At 42.8% G+C, this 21075-nt stretch overlaps 1 long non-coding RNA gene across 1 annotated transcript; it reads left to right on the forward strand.

The window, feature by feature from the left end:
• The first annotated feature begins 17225 nt into the window (after positions 1-17225).
• On the forward strand, positions 17226-18441 carry LOC137853099 (uncharacterized). Its single transcript, XR_011094240.1, has 2 exons — positions 17226-17687; positions 17987-18441. It is a non-coding gene; the product is annotated as an uncharacterized lncRNA (long non-coding RNA).
• Positions 18442-21075: the final 2634 nt, after the last annotated feature.

Consider the following 21075-nt stretch of genomic DNA (forward strand, 5'->3'; position numbering starts at 1 on the left):
CGTCCTGCTGATCTCAAGTCTGGTGTTCAGCACTGACTGATATCACAGTCTGAAGCCTCCAAAATGTCAGTTTTTCTATTCCTAGCCCCAATACTGATATCTTACAGGAATATACCTATCTTGTACCTGTCTGGAGCCATAAAATGATGACTGAGCAGTCTTGCGCAAAGCCGCCCGAGACGGGGTCTTCCTCTGAAGTGAAAAGCTGGGAGTTAAATTATTACTTTTATGACATTTTAATTTGATATTTGTTTTTTAATGTTATGCTGTCTTGATCTCTCTGTTCCTAAAATGAATCTGTATATCTTCAGATCTGAACTATTACAAAGCATACAATCTATACCTCAGATCATAAATAAATATCATTATTCTAGTGCATGTAAAGTAATTATTTTTTCTTTTTGGCAGGGAAATGTAAGCTGAAAGACCATTTCAGGACTCAGCATTGCTTAATTGACTGTGAGATTACTGCCTTGCACTATTTCTTTCTATTTTTTTTCCCCACAAAATAAAGACAATTACTGTGGCTGGCCTGCAATTGCATTTATCATCAAAGAAAAGCATCACCATATTAGATCTTTTTCTAATATTAATATGGGCTTATCTGACAGCATCTCCCTTACAGCATTGGTCTATGAAAATAGCACAAGTTATCATGATGCCATGTTATATGGAAAGCCTGAAATTTTATTGCAAGCCCAAGAAAATATTTTTCTATTTAGGCATGACTGAAACTAATGGCAAAAGTCTGATAGGAAGTTATTATCCACTCAGGCTCAGAAAGGCAGCCCAATAACCACGAGCTGGAACCACCTATTTGTCACAAATCAAACAGCACTGCCGTACAATGGTAAAATAGATTCACTCCTCAGTGCCTGATGGACCATATTTGAATCTGCCTGGTTGTGCATGTGGAGTTAGTCTTTTGAGGTGTTGATATGATGAAGGCAGGCTTTGGGACTTTTTCTGGGTCTATCTAGTCTTGTGATAAAAGAGGTTACAATAAAATTAAAAAAAAAAAAAAAAAAGCAAAAATGTTGTTTTGAGCAAGAGTTTTCATTCTACAAGCAAAGCAGAGTTTTCTAGCCGAAATTAAAACATATACTTTTATTTCTATTTTTAATTTTTATTGTATATTGAAAAAAATGAAAAATTGTGGAGAAAAAAGAAAAGAACAAGGAACAAAATTATTTTAATAATATTTCATAGAAATTACAAGATCTTGGCTTAGTGTGTTTGCAAGAGACTAAAGGATTCACCCAATGTAGCTAAGAGAAGTGCCCTGAACATCTGCAGGCTCGCTCATGTTTAATCAACAGCACCAGATGAGATGGAAAAATGAGTGATTTCAAACAAGGCAGAGATGTACAGAGGAAGCTTTTAAACTGACTCAGCAAAAACACCTTCTGAGGGGCAGCAAGAAGACCTCTTTGCAGTACTTAATACATTTTTATCAGCTTCCCTGAGCTGACAGTTTAGAAAACTGCAGCTGTGGCGAGACAGGCAAGTTTTATTTGTAACAGCTGCTCTGAAGGCCTTGAGTAAAGGGAGAGAATGAGTTTTTCCCTCATTGTTAGAAAGCCCCAGCAGTGGCTGGGTTGTTCAGAACAGGCTGTTCTCATAAAGTTGTCCTCTGCATCCTTCCTGCTCTGAGACTGGGGGAATGTCAAGTAGCTTCATGGACAACAGTGGGTTTGGCACCAGTGTTGGGCAATGTGGAGCAGCCCTCCTTTCCGTAGCTGTTCTCTGAGCTCTGTGCCAGGAGGTGGTCCTGGGAGACGTTGAGATGTGGCCAAGATCAAAGCTCAGGTTTATGTTTCAGGCATTTTTGGGATGCTGTCACCCTGATCTTCTGTAAAGAAGCTCATTTACAGGCTGAGATGATTTTGCACCCTGTGGCTTATTTACGGGCTCAAAGGGGCTCCAAATTGCAAGGTTCACCTGCCAACGTGCAGGAGACAAATTCATAACATTGTTGTGTTTTCCAGCAGAATCACCAGCTTTTCCCCATTTTGTCACCTCTCTGAAGGCATGGTGCGCTAGCAGCTTTCTGTGGACACGTGTGAAGCTGAAGAGCCACCAAGCTTGTCAAGCTTGTAGGTGAGGAAACTGAGGCACGTGCTGGCTGCACATGGCCAAAGTGCTCCCCGCCAGCTGCTGCCCTTTGCGTGCTGCCCACACAGCCATTAAATACGATGATTAATGCCTTGACAAGTTGCTATCTAGCCTAGCAGGCTGGTGTTTCCTCTTGATATCTGAGGCTGCTTTGAGGATTGCAGCTTTTAAGATTTTTACTAATTATCTAATAGGTTTTCAACCTCTTGTTTCAGTACGTGGAACTGGTGTTAATTAGTTACAGGTCTTCAGCATACTGTTCTTAGCTGATCCCCCAGGTAAATTTGTTTAATGCTCGCCTTGGTTTGCCCTACATGATTCCCTCAGCTGGTAAGTGATCCATCTTTGTTGGCTGTCAAAGTCTTTGAGTTGGAAGAGGACTTTCATCATGTTAATATACAGAAGACAGAGAAGAAATGAAGTGGAATAAGCACGCGGTAGTAATGCAGTCAAAGCAGAAATGCGACTTAGGTTTCTTTCACCAATAAGAAATTGCCTAACCTTCCATTTCCCTTTCAGTTTCATAAGGAGCACACTGGAAACATCTCCTTAGCCATACAAGTGAAATTGAAACAAAGAAACAAAAACATCTTAAAAGGCGGAAAGAAGGCATTTTCCCAGCTTATGCATTAATTAAGACCAGTCAAAGAGAACAGCTTCAAAAGAGAGAAGGAAGCCAGCAGTAAGCACGGCTGCAACTGCTTTTAATAGGATGTAGCAATGACATGTGTGGCAGACAAAATCATAGTAGGATTAATGCAACAATTTCAGTTCAAAGGGGACAGTGAAAAACTCGGAGGCAAAACTGAAATTACTGAATAATAAAATTGTTTCACTAGTTGATTTGTCAGCAACAGTATGGGACAAAGGAACTTGTTTAGCAGAACACGATCATCTTGAGAACTATAAACACTGCTGGTTTAAAGATAAAATCAAAGGCCTTGAGAGCAAAGCAGAAGTAGACATAAAAATATGCACGGCTGGCTCTCCTGAGGGCGAGGAGGTTTGAATCCCTGTGGAACGATGCAGAAAGAAGCTGCTGCATGACCCAGGTCACTCTTGCCCCTTTAGCATCCACTCTTCCCCTGGCAGAAAGCCTGCAGCAGTGTGCAGCAGCACTGGTGGCTTTCCTCTGCATCCCATCAGCGGAGGAGATTGGAGAGTTGGGCAGTAGAGTTTATTACCCTCCCCATTAAAAAAAAAAATAAAAAAAAATCTGAGTGCAACCTACTGCATATCATTATAAATATTTTATACAATTAAAAAACTGCATTTGTTTAGCAGCAGAAGACAGGACTGTTATTATGTTCTTTGCATGCATTTTTGGTCTCACTGCTGTTCCGCCTGTGTCTCTGATCCAGCTGTCTGAGAAACCAGCTGGTAATTTTCTGTTTCTTTGATGGGCAGTTCAAGCTCTTGCTTTAGGAACTTCCTAAATCCCTTAATCTGAGATCAGCAGCCTGTATGTGTTTCTTCAAGATAATGGTGATGACAAGGGAGTCTCCTAAAATCAAGATAAGTGTCAGTCCCTGCTTTATTCCAAACTGGCATACGACACAGTGAGCACAGTAAATTAGTGATGACATACAGTTTACTGCTATCACACGCAGCACTTGGAGAGATGTGACTGGGACACTGGAGGGAAGTGACTGTTATCCTCGGGAAGGCTATAGTGTCAAAAATGTATGAATCAATGGCCACTGCAAAGTGTGTTGCTTATGTTTCGGTGTTCAGACAATGCAGTCATATATTCTTGTATGATTTGGGTAGCAGATGCCACCAGATTTTACCTAGATCTGCTCACGTAACCTCTGCATCTGAAGAGGATCTTCCACAGTGCTCTTTAAATCTGAAAACATGCAGGTCTGAAAAAGGCACCACATCCACCATATCTTTGTGGTTTGTTCTCATGTTTAGTCATCCTTGACGTGAAAAACCCTACATCTTGGTGCTAACTTAATGTTACCTCATTTCAGTTCCCTATTGACAATTTCTGTGACTTTCACTGGCAGATTAGATACCCTTGTATCTGCTGTACTCTTCTTGAGAATGTGCTCCCCAAAAGGCCTTTCCACCAGGACTCATGCTGGTTTTGGAAGCTCTTATTTTGCACATTCCCCAGCCATCCTTTTTCTACATCATCATATGGAGATGTATACTCAGCTTCTTGAACCTCTTCACTTGTTCCTAGCATACACATTCTGGGATCTTTTCAGCTCCCTTTTCCACACCAACACATTAGAAGCTCCAGTGGAGCTGCCAGCTCATGTTTTTCCTGTTTCCTAGTCAGTTTACTAATTTCAGTTCAGTAATTGTTGGGTCACTGAAGTGAATGACATACACAACCAGCAGGACATGCTGCCTTCCTCTGCAAAGGAGAAGTGATGTTTTGCAGCACTTTGTCCAGTCACTTTGGACAAATCTCATCACAACATTGGAGAGAAGTTCTTATTTAATATTTTCATGATTAACAGAGGATCTGGAGCACTTAAAGATCCATCTTTGTGAGGAAACTGAGGAGATTTATGGTTGTTGCATAGACTGGTGGCATGGGTTACTGTGACATTAGCAGAAAAATCAGTGATCTACTAGTGTTCCTCACAGGTATTCTGTCCTATTGTATGTGTATATATCAGGTGTGGTCACTAGGTTAAAATTTGCTTCTGTACTATTAGCAGTAATGAAATATTCAGTGAAAAGAATTATTATCAATGTATTTGAGTTCCTGTATTCTTGGCATACCTCCTGAGAATAAAAGTGGCTTATGGAGGCTGTCTTTGTGCAGTGCTCTGTAGGTGCATGCCTATTTGTTCTACCTGCAGCTGGTTGAGCAGACCTGGCTTATGTTCAGTGTTTTCACATTGGAGGGAATGAAATCAGGAGTTTGCCTGAAAAATAATAATAATAATAATCATAAAATAAAATAGCAAAGTGCCCAGAGCTGGACCATCAGCAGCATAGATGGCAGCAGTCTGGGTTGTCCCCAAGAGAGCTCAGCATCATTACCTGAAGACTCATGGTTTTTCTACTCAAAAGCTCACAGGTTTTGCTGGTTTCATAAATTATAAACCCTGTGGTCTCTCCGTGCTGCCTTTCTATGAGGTTAAACCCCAGGGCAGGGATAGGATCCACATGAAGGAACCCTAATTTAACCCTAAGTGTCTGATAACCAAACCCTTCATGCCCAGGTAGCCTCGTGGCCTTTGTGTAAGACAAAATATGTGACAGTTCCTTCTGGGGAAATGTCACAGCAAAGGAACGAGCGTCTTCTGTGCTCTGAAGTTTCCTGTGTGGCAGAGGTAGCACACAGGCTTGTTTTACAGCAGGCTCTGCTCTGTGAACAGCCAGCCTGAAGACCTGGAGTCATCATGATAGAAGTTTCTGGATCTGGCTCTGCAGAAGAAGCCTCAGTGAATGACTGCACTTCATCCCCATCCACTTAACCCCTCAGGTTTTGCAGTCTGCTGTCTTGTGTAGATCCAAGCTTATGTTCCTGAGTCTCAAGCTGTGCCCTGAGATTTTGACCTGCAGGATTTACCCACTGGAGCAGGGTCTGACCCCGCTGCTTTCCCGGCCTACCCTTCTCCTGAACACCCACCTCAGGCCTGGGCTTGCTGCTCCTCCGCCCGCCCTGCCGAACAAAGCACAGCCTCTTGGGATGAAGCCCAACATTTTTTGGCTTCTTCCATAACCCGGGGAGCCATGACTTCACCATAAGGCATGTGACAATGCAAGAAACGACAGCAGTGGCTTCTCATTTGCTAATTGCCATGGCAACTGTATTGTAACTTAGACCATCAACATTTAATTTCAGGGCTTGGCTGTCTTCAAACCTGACAGAATTCAGCATTCAGCATCCAAAGCCATCCCACCACCCTATTCTCATGCCACCCCATCAGCCACCACACACAACAACGGGTTGTTGCAGCACTACTGGAGGCTCCTCTGTGCGGAGTTACTTGTTCCTCCTCCTTTGTTCCCATTGTGATAATGGAGCATTTTAAAAGGGAGGGCTGAGTTTGGAAGGTATTTTTCAGGAGGAAATAATCTGTAATTTTCCAAGCCCTGCAGGAGAGTGTGTTCAAGCCAAGCTCAAGTCCTTTAGCTGTTCCCTACACCCCAGGTTTCTCTCACTTAACATTTTCCTAAATTTAGGATATTTAGCTTCAAATCACTGTACAAGGCATCTCCAGAGATGGGATGGCTCTTTTCTCACCCATCAATAACTGCTTTGCCCATACCTTAATCTGGTCATTAGACACCATGTAAAACATGCAATTCAATGCATGCAAAACAGGAATTTGCCTAAATAAAATAGATTTTATTTAAAATCTATTCTCCAGTTTGGCTTGGTCTCTAAGCACCTTTACCCTTCACCAGGGGGTCCCTCTCCAGCAGGAGCCCACCTCCCATCACAGCTTGCTCTCTCTGGAGCCTGTACAGTTGAAAAGTCACAGCCAATTCTGTCTCCTATTTTCAACTCTCCTCTTTTATTTGTAGACCCATCATTGATCCAAGGCCTACTACAAAACCTCCTGAAGTCAGGGAAATTGGGAAAGATCTTCAGCATCACATAATCTCTTACTGTCCCTCTTCTAATTAGGCTCAGGTTGCAGGCAGCAAGAAAGAAGGCATATCACACAGAAAAAAGGGCTGGACTGGATGCTTTATCCTGTGGGAAGAGCAAAAATATTGAAGGAAATGCTGGCTGTCATTGTGTCACAGGTCTCTGCTGGCACGCGACCATGTTTCTGTCTGAAAATGAATCATTTGTTGTTATAAGCATGTCCTAGGATGATGAAATGAAGCAGAATAAGGACAGCAGTATTGGACACATTTTCAGTCTGTGTGGGGATTTTTTTTGGTGTGATTTTTATATTTTCCATTTATTTCTCAACTAGAAAACATGGCTTTTGGGTTTGTGTGCCACTCAAGGGCTGTGCTCACCTTCTGGCTCTGGCACACAACTCCAGCCAAGCCATTTTGGCTCAGGAGTTAATGGTTTTGCTTTCACACCCTTCATCTGCTCGTCTCCTCAGGTCAGCATTCCCCCAGCCCCACCAGTCCAAGGGCTACAAGAGACAACAAGTTTTCCAGGCAGCGCCCAGCTTTGTTCTTCCTTTGAGCTTCAGTAGTAATTTCTGAACTTGCCGTGCCTGTGAGTAGCATTGAAGTAAGCTCCCAATAGTAATAATGATCATTATTATTTATACTAATAGATGTCTCTACTTTTCAGTCTAACGAGCCACAGGACAGTGTGCCAGCAAGGTGATGTACCATAGTGGGAGGTGTTGATGTGAGGATTGGACCCTAAAACCTTGGGTCCTGATACTTGGATGATAATAGATGTCATGCCAACAGTGAGTATTAATGATGCTGATTGACCTGGGAGTCCTTCATGCTGTGGAGGAAAAAACGTGCCTTAAAAACTGCCTAAATCCTGATGCAGGCCAGGGCTGAAGGGATGTGTCTCTTAGTCTTTTTAACCAGCCTGTTTAAAGAGCTTTTTGCACAGTGTGCTGGCCTTTCTTGGTTTGATGTCTGTGCTTATAACTCCTCCTTACACAGTCTAGATGTCAGGTCCTACAACTCTCAGTAACTAAATCCTCATATTAACTAACTATTTGCATAATTCTGTGCCTGAGTAAGATGCGAGACATTTCATTTCCCGACAATGTCAGCAGATAAATATACTAGTGATGTGAGGCACTCAGAGGTAATTACAATAGGAACCAAAGGTGGGATTTAAAAGCTTCAGGTCAGTTCTGTCTCTTGAAATATGACTTTGGCCCCCTAAAGAGCTCGGCTGTGTACCAGCCACCTGACTTCCTGAGCTGCCTGCAGCACTTCTGTTCTGTTCTTTTGTTGAAATTTTAAAATTGAAAGTATGTTTGGGATGATTTCCCCAGCCAGTCCTCCCTCTGAGCTCAGAAATGCTCCTGCAGAGGCTGCGGGCTACCCCTGTAAGCAAGCCAGCTACCCAACTGCAAAGTCATTTTCAGTTTCCCCAGTGAAGTGGCATGGCTTTCATGTTGTCAGATAAGAGAGGTTTGTGGTTGAGTGTAATGTATTTTCAATAATAAATATCCCTATTGTTCAGTCTAATTTTTGGAGCTCTGTAGTTCCCGTAGCTTATGAAGAATGGGAAGTGAAGTACAATATAAGCCAGTGGTGGGAGTTCATTCTCAGTCCTCTTGTTCTCACACACAAGCAGCCCCTCTAAGGCACTGATCTACAAATGTCACAAATCTGCATCAGGCTCCAGGAACAGAAACTAGTACTTTATTTATTTCGATCACCAGCATCCAATTTTTAGGCTTGTCTATCCCCCTGCTGACCAAAGCACCACGCCACCTTAGCACTTAGGGGAGGGCACTTGGATGCAGTGGTGATGGCACCACCTAAGCCCCAAATCAGGTAATACTCACCCCAGCAGGGTGTTTATCCCAGGAACTGATTTTTCAGAAAGCTGATGGTATTTTGAACTTTGTTAATGCTTTTTGACTAGGGATTCAACCTGCCCTGATGGTCCCATCCTCCTGTGTGCTGACTGTGTCCCAGCCCTGATAAAAAACGCCAGTTCCCGGTGGAGAACATTCAGTTTATGTCCCTGCCACATGATTAATTGCCGTGATAAAGCTATCACAGCTTGCTCTGGATGCACAAATGTGGTGTCTATGTAGCAGGACAAAATGCTGCCCAGGGATGGTGCACTGCTGCTCCGTAGTGTGACTGCACCAGCTCTGCATGTGCTGTCTGACAGCCCCCCAGCAGGACTAATGATGTTGGCTGTAGTACTGTGATGATGTGCCCGTGCTGTTTCCAGATCAAGACATGGTTTGTTTGGTGCTCTCATAGAGGTCTCTGCACTGGACAGGCCGAAGAGGTACCTTGTGCTAAGTGAAGCCACCAGCTGACCATACAGTGCGTGGGCCTCAGGGACTGGGCACACGATGCATTTGATGCATGATCCCCCGTGAATGCACAAAGAGCAATCTTCTGACACAAATTAATATTGCAGAACACAGTCCCACATGTTATGTGTCATACTGCATTTGATAAAATTACTTCTGAGCAAGATGGACAAATGGAGACCTTTAAATAGCTGTGACGAAGTGGAACCCTTTAAAACAGAGGACTAAATGGTCCTGGGAAGGTTCAAACCTCCGATGAGAACAGCAGGCACAGTCACCCTACAACAGCATCTGTCTCTCACTTGGGAACAAATTGCAGTCACTGCTCAGCCAGGCTGTCAGAGCCAGCCAGAGCTTGCACATAGTGCAGACTCAGAGAAATTTGCAATTCCAACAGCAGATGGCACAGTCCTAAAACTAAAATCAGCCTCCAGTGCAGCCGCCGGGAAACGTTGCCTGAGCTACAAAGCTGAAAGCTCCTGGAAAGGATCCTACCGAGTAAGTTTACTGATTTGTCAGTGTAAGCAAAAGGATTCTGAAAATAGTGTATTTTCTCTTCAAGGGAAAATTTACAAAAGAATTTACATTTTTGGGACAAATTTTTAGAAGTTGAATTTATTTTAAGACTTAAAGTACAGCTGTCAGTTTAAATGTAATTACAATAAAAAATTAAAAAAAAAAGTGCACACATGCCTCATAAGACCATCTTTTAATTGTCATTATATGATGTAGAAACTATTTATAGTGGCTATAGATACAAAGAAATTCAATTTAATGGAAAGGAAGTGAAACTCCAGGACTATTTAATTGAACACCTAATTTGCTTCTGTGCAGAGCTAATCCTTTTGTGTTTCTTAGCCATCATCAAACATCTTAAAGAATTAGGCACGAGCAAAATGTTTCTTATGTTTGGATTTTAGGACCTAAGTGAGAATGGAGTATGTCAGCCCCCAAGCCCCTAGCCCTGTACATACGAGTGCAGCAGACTTGGCATTAGCATCACGAAGACTGTTGGGCAACTGCTCTTATTTTGGCACTTACTCTACAAACTTGTGGAATAAAACCTAGAGATCTTCCCTTAATTGGCAGTATGGGAAGTCTGGATGTGTAATTCAGGACAACCATTTCTTGAGGTTTAAGGACTTAAGAAGCAGCTAATCCATTCTTGTGATACACTGAGGAATTGCTAGAGGAACTGTCTAGTGGTTAGATCAGGAAACTATGAGTCAAGGAGTCTGTTCCCCACTTTGTCAGTGAATCATTTCCTTTCTGCAGGTCCCACAAAACACCCAGACAGGATCTGTCCCCAAGTAAAATAAACCCTTGACCAGGTTCAATCCCCATGCAGCTCCCAGGCTCCTGCTTGCAGTTTGTGTTAGAACTGGAGAGCTTTAAATATTGACAGAGAGAGTTGGGTTGTGGTCCTGTACATGAATTCTCTCCCTCTGTGGGTTTCACAGAGTCCAGAGCTCTGCTACCAGTAATCCCGTGACAGCCCATAGAAGCAGCATGGTCCACCTTTTGGTAGGCTTTGTAGAAATGCAGAGAAAAAGACTTTTGCAGTGGTGAGAAGCAGATCATTTATATCAGTAACATTTAAGGACTGGACTATCTACCTTGGCCAAGAATCTGGATGAGTTTCTTGGAGTTCAAAGAAGATGTTGTATTTGGGGGGCAATTTAAACCACGGATTTGAAATCTTTTTCTTGGGATAGGATGACTCATTTTCTGGAGCTCCCTATCCGTCCCCACTGTTCGTAAAAGGAAATGTCAAGACATTTTAAATCTCAAGGTATTGCCCCAGGTCAGTGCCTGAATGGGGAGGATGAACCAATGCCAGGCTCCCACGTGGCTCCTCTGCATCTGACTCCTGCCCTAGGTGTTATACCCCGTTAAGCACCAACTCGTTAAGTATAACAAGAGTGTGTTTGCACTGTACTGTGCTTTCAAAAACTGCATTTACTGCTGATGTTTTTGCAATTGCCACAAGTTCCCTGACCCTGCCATCACCTCACACTGAGGACTGCTGTTGCTCCTCTGTTTGGTGGTGGTTCTCCAGGAGCCAGCACCTTCCCAGGGGCAGACCAGGGCCAGCAGAGACCCAACGTGATGGTCAACTGTTCGGCTCATCCGTCATCCTCCCCCACTGCTAATCAACCAAACAAAAATATGTGTGCTCAGAGATAACAAGGATTAAAGGTCTTGCAGTTATTTTCCACAGGGATTCCGGGCATTCCCATATTTGCAGTCATTCCCAGAAGTTTATTTCCCAGCTCCCTGCATGGGAAGAACAGTGGTCTATACCGCCCAGAGAAACACCCGTTCTCAGTTGACTAGCACTGAAAAACCGTCTTGAACTTGATGGAGGCAGAGAGGCAATTTCAGACACGGAAATTATGAAAGAAACAATGCCTTCAACACAGGAATCATAATGGCCCATTCTTTCTTTCCACTGTTTGTCTTAAAAACAATTAAAACTGCAACTATCTCACATAGAAAGCAATTTCCCATGTCTTCAAGACAATTTCATGTCTTCATTTGCCCATCTGACTCTGTACAAATGCAGCTTGCATTGGCCTGATACCTTCCTGATTTTTCCCTACTTATCTGTCATCAGAGGCTGTCGTGGTTTGGGTATATGGAGGTAGGTATGTGGATTGTAGATGTTTACTTCTGATTCGTCTGTTTTTAGGTCTGCTTTCTAACACGTGTACTGTGTGGCATTTCTTATCCTAACATAGAATAACCCCAATGAATGGCACCCTGGAAATGCTTGTGTCTCCCCACTGGTGACAAGGGCAGCCTGGGGTCACTGGCCCTGGTGGGATAAATCTCATGCAACGAGCTTGATGCTGTAAGCCCCTGTTCAGCAATGCACTTAACAACAGCATAAAATAAAGCCCAAACTTAGATGCTGGGCTTGGCTGAAGCCTCAAGGAATGAGCAGACAGTCTTTAGAGATCAGAGCAGTTAGGCTTCAAAAGGCTCACGTTAGATTTCCACAGTGCAGCCCTAACATAACTTTCTATTCCACTACAGAAAACACTTTTCTTCTGCCAGTTTCCTTCCCCCCAACATATTTATCTCTGGTCCCTCCCAGTGCTTTCTCTCCCTGGCTGAGTCACCCATGGTGCAACCCAAAACTGGGGGCAGATGAGCAGGAGGCCCAGCAGACTGCCTGGGTTTGTGGCTCTTCATCACTGGCACATACCCTTTTTTTTTTTTTTTTTCCTCTTTTACTTCAGTGTTTAGCATCAAAGTCTTCCTGGCTGTAAAACTTTGCTCAAAGAGTGTCCAGACTGCACAAATATGTGGTGCTGGGATGAGCTTTGCGTTATTTGGGCTTTTATCTATACACTACCAGGGGTGGATACCCGGAGCAGAAAGCTTGGCCTCTTCAGGTGTGGAGGCTCACACTTTTCATTTCTTTGTCTTTTCCATTCTGGGGAAAGCTTGAGCTCAGAAATTAAAGATTGTGTTGTGGTACGCGCAATTAAAGCAGCTAAAATGGGTGAGCAGAGCTGCACTAATTGCTGTTTCATCGCTTTCAGCAAAACTAAGTGATCTTTAATATGTTCATGTATATATTAATTTCCTTATTTTTTTAATGAAGGAGGATTCTTGGTGTAAGTAATTGTATAAGTATAAAGGAGTGAGCCTTGAAGTTTCACTAATTATGTTTTCAGTCATCCTGCACCTCTGAGGCAGAGACCCAATCATCCCTTTTATGCAGAAAGAAGTTACTACAGTCATCTCCTGATCATGGCCAAGGCTTTGGGGAGGAAATAATAAATAAGGATAGTGATTTTTTTATTGTTGCGTTTATGCCGTAAAGCTGTTGGAGGAGACGTCAAAATACTCAAATCAAATTGACACGCTTTGTTTCTATGTGTCTGTATGAGAACTGGAGAAATAAAATTACTAAATTGAAAGCTGCGATCTGACAGAACTGCCGCAACCAAAAGGATATGCAGCGTGCAGATTAAGTGGAAATTGGTAACACTGACAATACAGGAGCACAAATATGACATGTTTTTTCCCCGTTACAACAATTTCAACTTTGTTCCCTGCTGATCAATAAAATCAATGGAGATGCAACCCCAAACATTGCACAACACTGCTACTGATAGCCACAGGTGCCTGAATTCTACTCTTAGTTTCACCCAACTTATTCACTAATAAACCAAATAAATAGGTTAAAACCAATTAGAACTACACAAATGTAATTAAGAATTCACTTAAGTCCGGTCTTTGCCATGAGCAAGGCAACTATATTAAGGAACTTGGTGGACTGGGGTCAGCGTTACCAGGAATTACAATCAGCAATTTTATGGGCTAAAACACATTGTACTTCACCGCATAACTCTCCAGATCTGACTTTCATTTCCTTGTGGCAAGTGTTTATGCTATGTTTACAAATGGAAGTGTGAGTCATTATCAATTGCATTTTCACTTGTTTTTCTTCTGGTGTTTTCCATAAAATGAATGGCTGCAGATGCCCATGTAGAAAAATTCAAATCACCATGCCTTTCACTTCATTAGCACTCAACAGCTTCGGAAGATAATGAGGCATACTTAAGTTTCTGTTTTTCCCTCTTGATAATGCATCTAGAATTCTTAAATGTGAAAAAATAGTTTCGTTTTGTCTTGTTTTTTTTCTTTCATGGATTCTTTCTTAATCCATGTGTCAATTTCATTATTAGTTTTTTTACATTCTTTCCCCCGTCCTCTATTTGCAATAAACTATGTTGCATCTTCAGTAAACTGCAGACTGGAAAATAGTGTGTGTGTGTCTGTGTGTTACAACTTTCTGAAATGTTCTTTATTAACATAAACTCATGCGTTTAGGGTTTCTCAGAATAGCAGATCCTTTCCAGTGAAAGTAGAAATGTTGCTATGTGAATGCTGTGAAATGTCATTTTAGCCTCTTTGGCAAGTTTTCAGGGAGAAATGAAAGAATGAGATTACCTTCTTTTTTTTTTTTTTTTTTCTCCTTTTTCTTTTTTCTTTTTTTTTTTTTTTCTGGTTTTCTCCTTTATTATGTTATATATGAATTAAAATAGCACTGTAAAATAACCTGTACAGATAGGTCTAATTTTCCATTATTCTGAAAGCAGTATCAAGGTCAAATTTACCTGCAGTTCTTATTTCTGATTTTCAAGTGTTCAAAGTGTAATGAGTAATTAGAAGCTACTAGCAGTGCAAAAAAAATCTATAAATTCAATAAAAGTAATTAAAATCTCTGGTTGCGTAATTCACAAGGTTTCATAATTCTCTAGCATTTCTCTTTTATATAAGACAACAACTGAGTCAGAAACTTCAGTGCATCTTGTTACGAGCTCATTTGGTGTGCAGTCCCTGTTTGCTTTCTGGCCATGGTCAGAAGATGATCTCCATCCAATTACATCTCTCCGCCTGCAGATCAGATATTTGTAACACACCCCTGATGACTGCGTGCAGCCAAGTTGCATAATGTCTTCGTAAATCTTATTTCAATGAATGAGTTGTTGAATTAAAAAAAATGATGTACAGCTTAGTCCTGCCCTTTTGTGTGCTATACTTCACTACGCGCTCGGGAGAATTAGCGGCTGGGGAAACAAACCTCAGCTTCCCCCACGACACCTGGGAGGTAATGACCGAGCATTCAGGGTCACACTCTGACTCAGTAGTCATTATACAAGCAAGGTACCAGCTAAGGAGCCAGAACGTAGGTAGTTTGTAATGAGGCCAGCGTTCCCTTGACATTTATTTCAGTTTTGTAGCATTTATTCTGTGGGCAGTAAAGCTTCTGCCCACAGAAGGGAATTATTAGAAAACATGAAAATATGACCTTATGCATGGTGAGAGCCATAAGCATAGGGAAAGCTGATTTTTGTCTAAATTTATGACACAAGCACTGGCTGTGAAACTTGCATTCCCATGTGCATCGGTGCGTCGTGCTGCCACTGCAAACAGCACGTCTGATGGAGAGGTCATGCAAAACTTTGTGTTTCAGTGATTCTGCAGAGGCAGGAGAATGCTTTTAATAAAGTAACCTTGCTTCCTTGTGCAGGACAAAATCACCAGGCCCAGTAAATTGCCTGTGGAACACTGTACCAGATCTCCGCATTACATAAAATCTCATCTCCATCGCTTCTCAGTACATTTCCAAGGGAGGTGAGAATAATGATGTTCGCTGACCTGCCTTTGGGTGTGAGCTGCGCCGAAAGCGGTTGCAGCTGTTGACAACGAGCCCTCAAAAACCTGTCCCACTCGAAAACCTGTCCCTCGCTTTTCACAAGAGCAAGCAGGCAGAACAGATAAAGGCAATGATTTTGGCTTGCTGTCCTGAGTCTGCAGAAGTGGTGAAACAGCAATAAACCTGCTGATATTACTCACGATAGTGTAACTGATCTCCAGCTCAAGAAATTAAAGACATGTTTACCTACAGGTACCTCCCCTGGTGTTTAGCTCACCCAAAGTCTTTTCTTTGTTAATGTTTTTTCTTTCTTTCTCTCAGCTTGGACAGCAAGAGACTGAAATCTGGAAGATTATTTTGGCTTTAATTCCCCAGTAATTAGTCCACAAGAGACCGTGCCACATGTCTTAGATTGGCACTTCCAGCAGCCTGGTGAGATGCCAGAGGACTGGGAAGTGCTCGTGGGTTTGCTGGCAGCGTTCCCCTTCATAAACTGCTCCTTTGCCTTGGTCAGATTAATTTAGTAGCAAATCAGGTTTGCAATCGAGTTCACTCCTCCTGGGAGACAGGGAACAGCTGGCAAGAGCTCTGACTGAAAAACTGATTTCTTCTTTCATCACAGGAGGGAACCACAAATTTTAGAGATGGAAAAAAACAAGGGAGAATCCCCTCGCCTACTCCGGAATAGCCAAAGGGTCCAGATCCCAAATGTGGAAAGGAAATGTGACAGCACTTCTGTTAATTTCGTAAATAGATTTTTTTTTCCCTATGGCAGCATTTTACCCTTTTTTTTTTTTTTTTTTGGAAAGCTTTGGAAAAGACACATCTATTTACAGATCTGAGTTGAGTTTGGCCAAAAATACTGAATACTTTGGTATTTCTTCCTGGTATTTGCCAAACATGACTTTTCCATTTTCATTACAAAAAGGTATCTTGAATTTTGAAATTGTCCTAAACTTACAAAAGAAAGCTTTTTAGATAGTTAAGCTCTATCTCCTGCAAGAGTCTTAAAACATTTTGGTTTAGATCAAATATATTTTAGATGGTGATAAAAGTATTTCTCCAGAAAACCCCAAATTTCTCTTTTCTGGTTCAACCCAAGCCAAAAATTTTCCCTCTAATTATTCATTCAACCACACACTAACAGGAAACGTTGTTTTTTTTTTTAATACTCAGCACCGCAAGGCAGACTAAAGGTCGAGCCTCTGTCCTAATGTCCAGCTCTTTGTGGAAATGTTATGTGAATTCTGTTCTAGTCCACGGTCCCTGTCCCTGACCTACTGAGCTACCTTGGCAGAATAAATATTTCCTGAATTAAGCAAAAATCTCCCCCATTTCCCCGCCAAAAGGGTATACATGTTGTAGCAAGTCATTTCAGTGCAGATTAACTGAAATCTTCAGATAAAGAAGATTTTGGGGGGAAGCATTTTACCTTCCCTAATTGCTGTGAGGGTGTATGGGGTGATTTTTCTTTCACATTCCACCAAGGAAAGAAACAGCCCCAGAGGCGGTGAATGAATCAGCTGCTCCCCCCAAAGCTGCCATGCTGTGGAGACGGACACCTTTATCCCATGGGAAAGTTTTGGCAGGGACAACAGGCCATCTGTCTTTCCATCCTCATGGTGTTGCAATGGGGACTGACAGTGAGCGTGCTTGCTTAGAGCCTCTATGATTTACAAAACCACTTGATATCACAGTTATCCCCACGGGAGTATCCTCCAGAGGCAGCACCACGTGGGAGATCAGGAGCCCCTGCAGCGCTAACACATTGCATTTCTCAAAGATTTTGGGAAGCCATGGGAGATGCTGAAGACAACCTGGGTAGAAGTTAAACCATTCATGGAAAAACAAAAACAAAAACAAACAGACAAACAAAAGAACACCGTCACAATTAAAAGGAGGAACTAGTTGCCTCAAAGCCAAAAAGAATGAAGATCTCACTTGCTTTCCTCCCACGTAGATAGCAAAGAGAAATCAGGAAATGAGAATCTGAGAAAGATATGGCTGTAGTGCTCCTTTTGTTCCCCTGCATTGTTCATCTTTAAGCAATACAGGATCCTGAGCTCATCATGCAAGGAAGTGGCAGAGCATTTGCCCAGAATGGTTCTTCTGGTAATAAAGAAACAGATTTAAATAAGAGGACTTTGTGAATAACCTACACAAAGATCCACTGAAACTCCCATCCTGATACTGTGAAGTCCCAAAACCTCATTCCCACCTGAGGGAGGAGGGAGGCCTTGTCACCCACACACCCAGGGCGGGATTTCTGTGTTTGCTTTGTTTTGTTTTTTAAAAATCATCACCTCTAATGCAATGCACCTGACATCTCGTGTCATGTGCTTTCTTCATCCTTTTTCACACTTGTTCCTTGTGTTTCCTTTCCTTCTTCTTCTTCTTTTGTATTGTGACTCCCCCTGTATCTGAGCTCATATCCCTTTTCCTGGGCATCGGAGACATGCTGAAGTGCCGACACCTGCAGGGTGGGCTCCTTAACCTGAGCTGGACATCCCTCGACAGTCAGCAGAGGCACTCACGGGAGCAGTTCTGCCCACATTTCAGACATGTAAACATCTGGTTTGGACTGCACCACCACCCTTTCCATCACCTTCATGGGGGTTCACTACCTGTAGGAATTTTTTTAGCCCACCCTCCTGTTTGCACTCCCATCACTTTTGGCCATTTGGTAGAGGTCCCCTGGGGCAGGAACCATGCAGAATTGTATTGAAGCCATAATCACTGTTAATTACATCAGTAACAGCTAGAAGCTTACATTTTTTAGGTCCTGCTGAAGAGGAAGCATGTAGTATGAGACAACTGATGCACATGAGAGGGCTGCTGGACACTGTCCTGGGGCAACCGGGAGCATCTGCCTAGCCTGGGGACTCTGCTGGGACCTCCTTTGCCAGGAGAGAAGCTGGGATTGTTGTCCATGGGACAGTCACAGCCCTGGAAGAAGCCTGGCTGGCCATCCCAAGGAAGTGCCCCAAGTGTGGGCACGCCACAAGGGGAGCATGACCTGGGAGGAGGGTGGCAGCCGTCTCTTTGGCACCATCACTGCTGCAGGCAGAGGGCTGGGTCCAGGGTAATTCCTTAATGACCGCACCGAGGAGCACAGATTGGGCTTGCTGGCTGTTAATTCAGCTTTCCCAGGGTAATGCTTCCTCCAGTTTCATGCCCTTCCCTCTAATAAAGTTCTGCTCATCCCAAACACTTTGTTAAATCTTGCTACTGTGACCAGGAAAGCAAAGCTCAAAGTGGAGCATATAGAGTGCCATGTAATGTCCCAGGTTTCTGAATGGGAAGCTGAGTCTGGGCTGCTTTTGTTTCAAGCAGGCATGGCTCAAAACTGAACACAGTTAAGTAGAACATGTCAAAAGTGGAAAAAGGCAAGCAGATGAGGATGAAGGCCAGCAGAGCTTCAAAGTGGTGATGGATGCTCCCAGAACCAGGCAGGGGTAGAGGAGAGGTCTTTGAGTCAGGCTCCTCTGCCTGACACGTCCCTTGAGAGACTGAGCACAGAGTGGACATGGCCACGTCCTGGCAGATGCCAGGTGAGGTGTTTGGGCTCAGTTTGGCAAGCTGAATACACCCAGTAAATTCTCTTCCCCAGTCACTTTCCAAGCCTTTGTCTCTTCTCACAACTGCCCCTTCCTTTCTTCTGCTGGAAGCGCTCACATCATGGCACGTCCATCTCATGGTCACTACTCTGCAGGGGCTGGTAACAGGGCAGATATGACCCAGGGCTCTGTTACCACCTTTGCTTTCTATGCTCTATAAAAAACAATAAAACCCACTAGAAACCAGCGCTGTCCCCATTTGCAGATGTGAGCCATGCATGGCCACCTCTAAAACTGCCCTACCATCTCACATAGATACAGTCTCAGTATCCAGAACGATACAATGAAGAGTAATACAAAGCATGGAAATCAACACTGGCAGCCCTTGATATTGGTACCTCTGTCTGCTTTGAATAGAACCAATCAGAGCAGTATTCTGATTGTTCCTTTATAATCATCTTAATTAAGACCAATATATCATTTTCTAGGGTGTCATTTGCTTTGTCTGTCTTTTTAAATTTAAAACATTTGTGAGATGCAAATTTAAATTCAGGAAATGCTTTTATTTCTTCAAGGACATTTAACTTGCTGTAACCTGTGGGGACGTGGTAGGGAGGAAGGAAAATCCAATTACATGTTACTTGTAGAATTTAAAGGAAAAAAACTGTAAGTGGGCCCAGGTCAGGAATGAGCGATGGCCAGCCTGTGGGGCTCTGTAGACTTTGCTATTATAATTGCATCCACTGTTCATACTGCTGCTTCTCGGTATTACATCCACTTTTTATGACAACAGGAATTTCAAAGGCCAGGATAAAGTGTGACTGAAAATTTCTAAAATATATGTGTTCTGTGTAGTGAAGGGAAAATCACAACCCCAGTGTTGCTTCATTTAAACGAGAGATTTTTCATGGATACCACGCAAAGGACAACATTACATTACTCTGCTAAAGCAAGCTTGCAAAGGCCAGGGAGTGCCAGGTTTTCTGAGAGCTGACTAGGTTTTGCCCTTTCATCCCACCTTGGCTTCACATTGTAAAAATGCAGATGCTTAGGAAATTGCCTCCAGGTGTTGAGTGATCCGAGTTTCACAAAAATAATAAACCTTAATCTGAGATAGATGACCTTGTTGTCAGCGGATGATCTTTAGGCTTGTGGAAAGGGACTGGAAAGGGTCTTTTTGCATTGCCTTGCTGCAGCTGTAGTGCTCTTTTGCCAGACTCTGGGAGTCCCTCAGTTTTCTTGGGCAAAAGAGTCTTGTGATATACAATTTAGAGTACAAGGCAAGCTTGAGTGTTTTGTGGACATATGTGAATTTATGTTAAACTCCCCAGTCCAGATCCTTTTTGCTAAATTAGTCTTGACACTGTGGTACTCAGTGTGGAGGAAAATATCTGCTTCTGAGGTATGCAGAGCTCGTAAAGCTACGTGGTGTCTGTCCACAGTGATCAGCAACAGAGACCTGCCCTTTGGCTCTCTGTTTTCTTTGGACATCTCGTGAAACAAAAGCACTTAGCCCTTCTGTGTTGATTTCTTCAACTAGAAAAAAAAAAAAAAGATAATATTATGTAATTTTCTCTTGGGGACTCGGTGTTGGTTGATTTATTAATGGTGATGAAGTCTGGAAGTGTTTAGGTAGAGGCTTCTTCTCATGTCAGTCTCTTGTCCCACGTCTCCCAAGAAACATGATTATGCATTAGGGACGTCTGAGGTACATAGTGGTAGTCCAGCTCCCATCTGTCTTTATGACCCATACAATATTTAGTGTGCTCCCAGGTTCAACTGTGCTGAAAAACACACAACGTAGATGCAGTTTCACTGTAGGAATTGTTTAGAGAATGCTAAAGCCTTAGTCAGAGTATATTGGATTTTTTCCTGATATAAAGAGCCCGAGGGTTAGTGTCTGTTTAACATTCAGGAGGCAAGAAACACTTCCAGCACTTGCAAACAGCAAAGAGGTATCCTTTTGGGATACCTGAGATGAGATACTAAATCTTGCAACGGACCTGCACTCCTCATTTTCCTATTGCAGCAGACATTAAGGGTAGGCAGCTGGGTCCCTGTACATCATCACCATCAGCAACAAAACTGATTAACTCCGCATTGCTAACGAGCACCAAGCGAGCACTGGAATAGGAAGCTATGTTGACATTTGAAAGATCCCAGTTATTAGGTTCCGTGTTGCCTAATTGCGAGGGCTGTGTGGGAAGCGCTGTGTCTCTATCTAGTACGGACACGACCAGCAAGAATACACTACCCCTGTGGAATGTCAGTTACTGGAGGAAACAATTATCCTTTCTGAATATTCAAAATA

The sequence above is a fragment of the Anas acuta genome, chromosome 3, assembly GCF_963932015.1.
Source record: "Anas acuta chromosome 3, bAnaAcu1.1, whole genome shotgun sequence".
Taxonomy (NCBI): domain Eukaryota; kingdom Metazoa; phylum Chordata; class Aves; order Anseriformes; family Anatidae; genus Anas; species Anas acuta.